The sequence below is a fragment of the Lagenorhynchus albirostris genome, chromosome 12, assembly GCF_949774975.1.
Source record: "Lagenorhynchus albirostris chromosome 12, mLagAlb1.1, whole genome shotgun sequence".
Classification (NCBI taxonomy): domain Eukaryota; kingdom Metazoa; phylum Chordata; class Mammalia; order Artiodactyla; family Delphinidae; genus Lagenorhynchus; species Lagenorhynchus albirostris.
The window spans coordinates 34,656,374-34,665,395 of record NC_083106.1 but is presented as its reverse complement, the minus strand read 5'-3'; positions in this window follow the sequence as shown (position 1 = coordinate 34,665,395).

Here is a 9,022-nt window from a genome sequence, read left to right as displayed (position 1 = left end):
AATGATGAAAAATCTGAACAAGAATTTAAGGAAACGCTCCCATTTACCACTGCAACAAAAAGAATAAAATATCTAGGAATAAACCTACCCAAGGAGACAAAAAACCTGTATGCAGAAAACTAGAAGACACTGATGAAAGAAATTAAAGATGATACAAATAGAGGAGAGATATACCATGTTCTTGGATTGGAAGAATCAACATTGTGAAAATGACTCTACTACCCAAAGCAATCTACAGGTTCAATGCAATCCCTATCAAACTACCAGTGGCATTTTTCACAGAACTAGAACAAAAAATTACACAATTTGTATGGAAATACAAAAGACCCCGAATAGGCAAAGCAACCTTGAGAAAGAAAAACGGAGCTGGCGGAATCAGGCTCCCAGATTTCAGACTATACTACAAATCTACAGTAATCAAGATAGTATGGTACTGGCACAAAAACAGAAATATAGATCAATGGAACAGGATAGAAAACCCAGAGATAAACTCATGCACATATTGTCACCTTATTTTTGATAAAGGAGGCAAGAACATGGAAGGGAGAAAAGACAGCATCTTCAATAAGTGGTGCTGAGATAAATGGACAGCTACTAGTAAAAGAATGAAATTAGAACACTTCCTAACACCATACACAAAAATAAACTCAAAATGGATTAAAGATCTAAATGAAAGGCCAGGAAAACTTAGGCAGAACACTCTATGACATAAAAAATCATAGCAAGATCCTTTTGAACCCACCTCCTAGAGTAAGGGAAATAAAAAGTAAAATAAACAAATGGGTCCTAATGAAACTTAAAAGGTTTTGCACAACAAAGGTAACCTTAAACAAGATGAAAAGACAACCCTCAGAGTGGGAGAAAATATTTGCAAATGAAGCAACTGACAAAGGATTAATCTCCAAAATATACAAGCAGCTCATGCAGCTCAATACCAAAAAAAAAAAAATTAAATCCAAAAATGGCAGAAGAACTAAACAGACATTTCTCCAAAGAAGAATACAGATTGCCAACAAACACATGAAAGGATGCTCAACATCACTAATCATTAGAGAAATGCAAATCTAAACTTCAATGAGGTATAACCTCACACCAGTCAGAATGGCCATCATCAAAAAATCTACTAACAGTAAATTTTGGAGAGGGTGCGGAGAAAAGGGAACCCTCTTGCACTGTTGGTGGGAATGTAAGTTGATACAGGAAATTCATCACAGGATGTAGCATTTTTTTGTCTCTTCACATACCCCTCAGTTGGCACCAAATACTTTAAATTACTTCTTCATAGGGTTTTTCATTTTTAAAATTTTCTATGTCCACTGACTTGGTTTTAGTCTAAATCATCATTAGATCATGCCTAAATGCTTACAACAACCTTCCTAGCCTCTATCTATAATTCCTTACTTTTCAAAACCACCCTGTACCCCACTGCCAGCTTATCTTACCAAACACCACATTCCCTAGGCTATCTTCTAGATCAAACTCCTCAGTGACTCCCAGCTACTTAATTAAGATGGAGCCTTTAGCCACAAAACTTGGTTCTTTCACAACCTAGTCAGTACTTAGTTTTTGCCACTTAGCTTCTGCCCTGCCATGCTAAATGTTACCAAGAATATGGAGTAAGCAGGACTCTCATACATTTTTAATGGAAATTGGGAAGAGATATAGAAATTTCTCATAAAACTAAACACACAACTCCCTTATGACACAGCAGTTCCACTATTAGGTATTTTTCCAAGGAAAGAAAACTGTACACAGGAATATTAATAGCATCTTTTATTCATAATAGCTTCAAAATTAAAACAGCCCAGGTGTTCATCAGTAGACAAAAGGACAAACTATTCATACAAGGAAAGTTACTCAGCAGTAAAAATGAATTAACTACTGATACAATAAAATGAATGAATCTCAAAAACAGTATGCTAAGTGAAAAAAAAAAAGGCAAAACAAATTTAAGGTCAACAACTCTCAGAATACTGGTTGCCTCTGAGGCAGCAGTTACAAAAACTAACCAACTACAGAAACAAGATAATTTTTTAGAGTGACGATAAAATTCTGTATTTTGATAGAGGTTTGTTTTATAAATGTATGTGAGTAGTCAAACTCATTGAATGGTACATTTAAGTTATGTGTATTCATTGTATACACATTCTACTTAAAAAAATAACTGTAAACAAATACTGAACCCACTTACTCATATACATGATGAAGTATTTAGCGGTGAAGTGTACTGATGTTTGCAACTTAATTTGAAATGAATTAATAAGTAAGATGGATTGACTTATAGAAAAATGGATATATAGATGAACAGATGTGTGATAAAGTAAATATACTAAAAATAAGTGTAGAATTTAGGTGGTGGTATATGAATGTTCACTGCACAATTCTTTTAATTTCTGTGCATTTGGAAAGATTTATAATAAAATGTTGGCGGGGAGGGACCTAGCTTCCCATTACTTCCCCATGTATATGTATACACTCTGATCTACTTGACCATCCTCACTCTTTCTCACTCTGATCTCCTTGACCATCCTCACTCTTTCTCTGTACCTTTAACCTACAAACACCTCCTTCACCTTCTTTCATACTCAAACCCAAGCTTATCCATGTCATAGGCTAACCTCTTTAACAAAACTTTTGGTGACTGATTCCATCTTAAATGATATCTCCCTCTTAAAATGAAGCTTAATTAACTCGACGCTTCTCACTGTACTTAATTATAAACTGTAATGAGGAGCATTCTAGCAGAGTGATGTATTAGCCAGGCTCTAGAGAAGAAGTACCTAGTTTTAATGCCAGTTCCACAATTTACTAAACCATGGAGTCTTAGGCTTGAGATATCTCACTCATAAAACCAGAAAATTTTTATCTCTCTTAGATATTATTGTAAGGAAAAGATACTTTATTGTTAATATCTTCTGCCTGACACAAAGAGCTCAATACCTGTTAATAATTATTGTCTTTATGGTACGTATACTAATATCTACACTGCACCTTAATCCTATAAATTCCTTAACTGCAGAGGTTGACATAGACACATTGTTTCACTGCATTCTTCTGCAAAAATGTACCATATTATCAAACACAAAGTAGCCACTAAGAAAAATATTTCATTAATGAATGAATGAGGAAATAAAAAAGTTTAGTATGTCTTACTAGGGTGTTATGCTGTCTCTGACCCTCTTTTCCAGAAATAACAGCTTTAACTAATCTCTTCCAAGCAGCATGTAACAAAATTACTAACAAATGAAAGACTGTTAATCTAATGCATACTCTTCACTGTTGTTTTAGAAGCACAAATATGTTTTGACTGCTTTTAGAATCATGAAAAGAAATATTTGGTATGTACTGTTATTTTGCTAGTATTTTCTTACATACTAGGATCCAATTAGCCATTCATCTTCTAGAGTGGGGAATTTTGGAGTTCCAGAGATGCTGAACTTTGAAAGCCTGTCGTACAGAGAAGAATCAAACAAACATGAGTTTTATGTCTTTGCTGTTTCTTTAGAGAAATATTAAAACATTGCTGGAAACTGTAATTTTATGAACTTCAAAAGCTAGAGGAAATCAAACATCTTACAGGATCATAGTAAGACTAAGCTTTACTCATCAGCACCACAGTGATGACAACACAATTATTTTTCTGGAATATAGAAGTATAAAAAACTTATGATCAACTGAGAAAATTAGAAAGTTACATGGCAAGTTGGAGGGTCCTACCTTACCACAAACGTGGAGCAGCCCTATAGCAATTATAAGCAAATGTAAAGATTTTGCGAAGTCTCTCACATGATTAGTTTCCAACTCAAAAACTTTTCTTAGAATTCCAGAACTATGGAGTAATTAGAAATCATAAGTGCCTATGTGTGAACACTCTCCTTTTTATATGACATAATGAGAATTTAAAGCTTATGCACAGATGGCTTTAAAATGTCAAGATATCTATTATGTACTTTCTACTACCCAGAATGTTTAGAGGAGCTTTCACATCTATAATTTATACAGAAAGCCTGGCTAGAATAGGATTCTAAAGAAAGCCCAATGTCTTTGTTCTGCTTTCAGACTAAAGATGCTTTACTGGTGCTTTACTCCAGCCTGGCCTCCTAGAAAGAAGGTTCTGAGTCATGAAAAAACTCATGAGAATGTAGATGTATCCATGAACACACCACTGGAATAGCTCAAGTTAAAAAGACCATAAAGGCCTGTGGGCAAGTCAAAGGATGCATTTGGTGGGAAGGGGTCATCTGCTCCTGCCCACAGGCTAACTGGGCACATTTAGCAAGCAGCAGAAATTGCTCATTCTTCCATTAGAGGAGAAAGGCTGGCCTGAATTGAACTGAGGTCTTTAAGGGCTGATGCTTCAAGGTTCAACAACAGAGGGGCTATCCAACCAGGGGTGTCAATGTTTGGTGCCTTTTACTGTTAACAAGTGCCTCCTGCACTGAGTGTTGGCTCTCACAGGTATTCACCAGTTATTTACCTATGGGAGGACAAGCAGGGCTCATTGCATGCAAAGACTAGAGGGCTTGCATATCAAGGTAACACCAACCCTAGCATAAAAAAAAATTTTTTATTAATTATTTATTTTTGGCTGCATTTGGGTCTTCGTTGTAGTGTGCGGGCTTCTCATTGCAGTGGCTTCTCTTATTGACAGCACAGGCTCTAGACACGCAGGCTTCAGTAGTTGTGGCACACGGGCTCAGTAGTTGTGGCCCATGGGCTTAGTTGCTCTGTGGCATGTTGGATCTTCCCAGACCAGGGTTCGAACCCATGTCCCCTGCATTGTCAGGCAGATTCTTAACCACTGTGCCACCAGGGAAGTCCCCCAACCCTAGCATTAATTTATAAATATCATATTTCATTTAACAGGTAAGTCCCCTAGTCCACTTCCTCATCACCCCAGTAGCATCTAATTGCCTAATCCCGCTAAGAAGTCTGTCCCCTGAATAATCACAATTATTTGCCATCAATCCCATTGTTTGCTCTCAGAATGCTCTCCTCAAATTGAGTCTCATCCTTTCTTCTCTCAACTTTTACAGACGAGAATTGTTCTTTATGGTGACTGGCCTTTCAAAAGTTTCTCTCATCTTTTAAGGTTTGGAAACCCCCTGCATATTTTAACCACAAGAAATAGCTGGTAATCCCAATAGTGTATATACATTCATATGTTCCTAAACCCAGAAACACTTGGCAATGAGCAGATTTAAGAGCATGTAATAGCAAATCTTAAAAGGGTACATTTCTCTTTTTGTTTCCTGTGGCTACTGAAACAAATTATGACAAACTTGGTGGCTCCAAACAATAAAAATTTATTCTGTCACCACTGTGGGAACCAGAACTCCAACAACAGTGTCATTGGGCCAAGATCAAAGACTGACTAGGTATGCACTCCCTCTGAAGGCTCTAGGGCAGAATCGATTCTTTGCTTCTTCCGGTTTCTGGTGGCTGCCAGCATTCCTTGGCTTGTGGCCTCATCATTCCAGTCTCTGCCTCTGTCTTCACATCACCTTCTCTTCTGCATGTGTATCTTCTTCTCTATTGTCTGTATCAAACCTCCCTCTGCCTCTCTCTTATAAGACATTACATTTAAGGTCCACCCTGATTGTCCAGGATAATCTCCCTGTCTCAAAATTCTCAACTTAATCACATCTACATAGGTGTTCTTTTTCCCCCCTTATAAGGTAACATTTACAAGTTTCAGAGATTAGAAACTGATACCTTTGGGGGAGCATTATTCAGCTTACTCCACCCTCCAATGACCCTTCCCCTATTCTGAGTGCTTTCTGTAGATATCAGGGGATCATTTTGCTGCTATTAATATTTGCTACTATTAATCTATAAATATCATTCTTATTATAATGAATTGTATTTAAATACAGTTATATATTCAGGACTGCAAGAGCCAAGCTCATCTACTATGTATGGGGAATGGGCTAATCTGATAGATGAGGTAATTTCTAGTACTTCGTAGACAAAACAAACAAGCAAAAAGAAAAAAAGAAAAAAAACCCATAAAGTAAAGCAGTGCCTTCCACTGAGGGAAAGCATCAGACTCCCTTTGTCTCAATCGTGGGTGTACTAAGGTACGCCATAGAGAAGAGTATATAAACCATCCCCGTAGGGTAGTTTTAAGATGGTACTAAGTGAAACTGGCTAAGCAATAAGTCATAACAGCCCAAGTAAAGCTGTGAGGGCCCCTTGGGGCCATCTGACTCAAAATGGAGAATGAGATGAGACAAGTTCACAAGCCTAGTGTCAAGGCTGCCATAACAGCTCTAGAAAAATACATACTTCGTTGATTGCCTTTTTTTATCTCCTGAACTCTCTGTGCTTTTCCCCCACTGGTTATTCCTTTACCCCCTCATTTACTCAGTCCACAAATATTGACTGAATGCCCAATATGTGCCAGGCGCAGCATTATGCCTCAGCAATGCAACCCTCAACAAAACAGAGTCTCTATCCTTCTTGGGCTTACAGTTTAAGAGTGTGGCTCCTTGGTTCTCAGTAGTAGAAAATCACTTCCTTATCATGTCTGTGAAGAAAAGCCCAGGGCCAACGGCTTAATAGGATCACATCACAAAGGTGGGAATGGGACTAAATCAAATGTAAAACTAAAGGAAGCAGAGAGAGACACTCAGTAAGCTGTGCTTCTCCATGTGGACATTCTCCTTCCAGGGAAAGCCCATGGTGTTCCTGAATTTGATTTTAATAAGGAAGTTAGAATTGCTATAGAGCAAGGGTCTTCAGAGCCCTCGGAGAAGTGAAAGAGCAAAACAATGAGCCCCCTCAAGTGCCTGCTTCAAACGGAGCAGCTCTGTGTTCATCTGGTTTACATCTTGGGCTTTTAAACAAAGGATTCTGCAACCAGAACAATGAAGATTGAAAACTCCTGCTTTAGAGAAGCAGGCCCCACAGTGACCAAGAAACTCCTCCTGCTTTGTGGCATGCCTGGGAAACAGCTCAAAACGTACGCACCAGGAACGGTGGGTCAGGAAGCAGCTTCTTCTATGAAGGATGCGCTATTAAATTAATACTTAACCAATGACAGGAACCAGTGTAGATGATGATAACCTGATTCTTTCTGGTGTTTCATTTCTTCCTTATGTGATGGGAAAGATAACCAGGAAAGGAATGAAAAAAGGCAAACTTGTTTCTCACAATGCTCATCACCTATCAAGTGATAATTTCCCTGCTCTTGTTCTGAACATTCGCCATCTCTTTTGAAGCATTTTACATCTTTATGAATTTCTGAAGAGCTGTCCATGGGGATTGAAAACATAAGGATCTTGGAATTACACGACAATTTTTTTAAAGGAATTGAGTTGAGATCTGGAAGTCTGATGAAAATTCCCTCTTATCCATTGTGTATGTATCATTTTTATCTTATGAATTTTTAGAAAGATGAGTTAAACTCATATTTCACAGACTATACTAACCTCTGAGTAAGATAAGGTAATAACAACAATAATCATCAATATGATCTCGTTCTATTTCTGCCTGGTCTAGCCTTCAAAAAATTCTTCCCAAACGGTTCTGAGTTTTCTTAGGTGGTATCTTATGCTTTGGCACCTGATACAATCAGGCCCTTTCATTCTTGCTCACAGTCACAATTTCTTTAGTCACCTTTAATGTCAAAAGTGGCAGCTACACCATGATGATCACAAAGTCACTTAAAATGAATTGGTTAAGAGTTCCAGCACTTTAACCAGTCCTGTTCAAACCTCAGTTGTGCCAGAATCTGAAGGGACCCTGCAGACAGAAATGAAGGTAGTTCAGAGATGTCTGCAAGCTCTAAGGACCAGATGGGACAGTTGGTTCAGGGTTGCATAAATAGACAGACAACAGTAAGGACCAGATTGCTGACCCCTCCCTCCCAATGCCTTAGCTCCACCTGCTCCAATGTTTTAGAATGCAAATACAACTCTGGGGACAGAAGTGCAGTCAGTGTACTGAGAATATTGTCTCTACCTCCACAGGAATCATGTTCAGGTAGACAATAAAGTTTTATATTCTGATCACCTTAATTCATTGACCGATAACTCTTTCCCTTTATTTAAAATGATTAACCATGGTCAATTAGTTATTCATTAAATCTAAATATGAAATTATAATATAACACATTATTATAGTGATATAATAATAAAGTTGAATGTTATGCATAATTACTATAAAACACTAACAATTTATGTTACATATAATTGAACTGTATATTTTTCTATGCTATTCTTTTTGGATAATTGACTTAATCAACCAATATTCCCCTAAAGATATTTTTCCAATTTTTCAGCTTTTCAATGCTTTATAAATGGCTTATTAAACCAACTGGGATCCTGCACTTGATACTTATGGAAAAAGAACATATATTCTATTCTTATGAATCAAGAACACAGGCTATGAATGAGGCAGCCGTGGAAGGGGCCAAACTCTTAAGTCTAAGGCCCCTGTGAGAAAAGGCTCTGGGACATGCATGTAACTTGAAAGCTGCCTTTTCTTAAGCATTGTCCTATTTTATTTAAAGCAGTTTCTAGCAAATCCCTTTAGGTACAACTGAAAACTAGATTGGCATCTGCTAAGTCTCTGTTAGAGAACTTAAAATTGTATTACCATTTATGCAGCTAGGACAGCGCCCTTGCACCACATCAACAACCACTGTACCTGAACATTTCGGCCATGTAGGAGAGAATGGGCAACAGAGTAATGTTTCAGGAGAAAAATAGATCTTCTTATAGATTCACTGGAGACAAGAGCAGCAAAGCAACTACTGAAAAGTCTGGTAAATCTTTGCATGCATCTGGAATTGATAGGAAGAAATGACACAGGACAATTATTTGTCTTATATGAATTCAAAAAGTCATCTTGTTGAGCACTGTATTTTTTTTCCCTAAGAATATCTGTACTTCAACGTAGTATAGCTCTTTCTTGTACACAGATGGACATGATGGATGAATAGAGCAAGGGCCCATGGTTTCAATGTTCTCACCCTCCAACTGAATTATACCAAGATGCGGCTAATTACACAATAGTT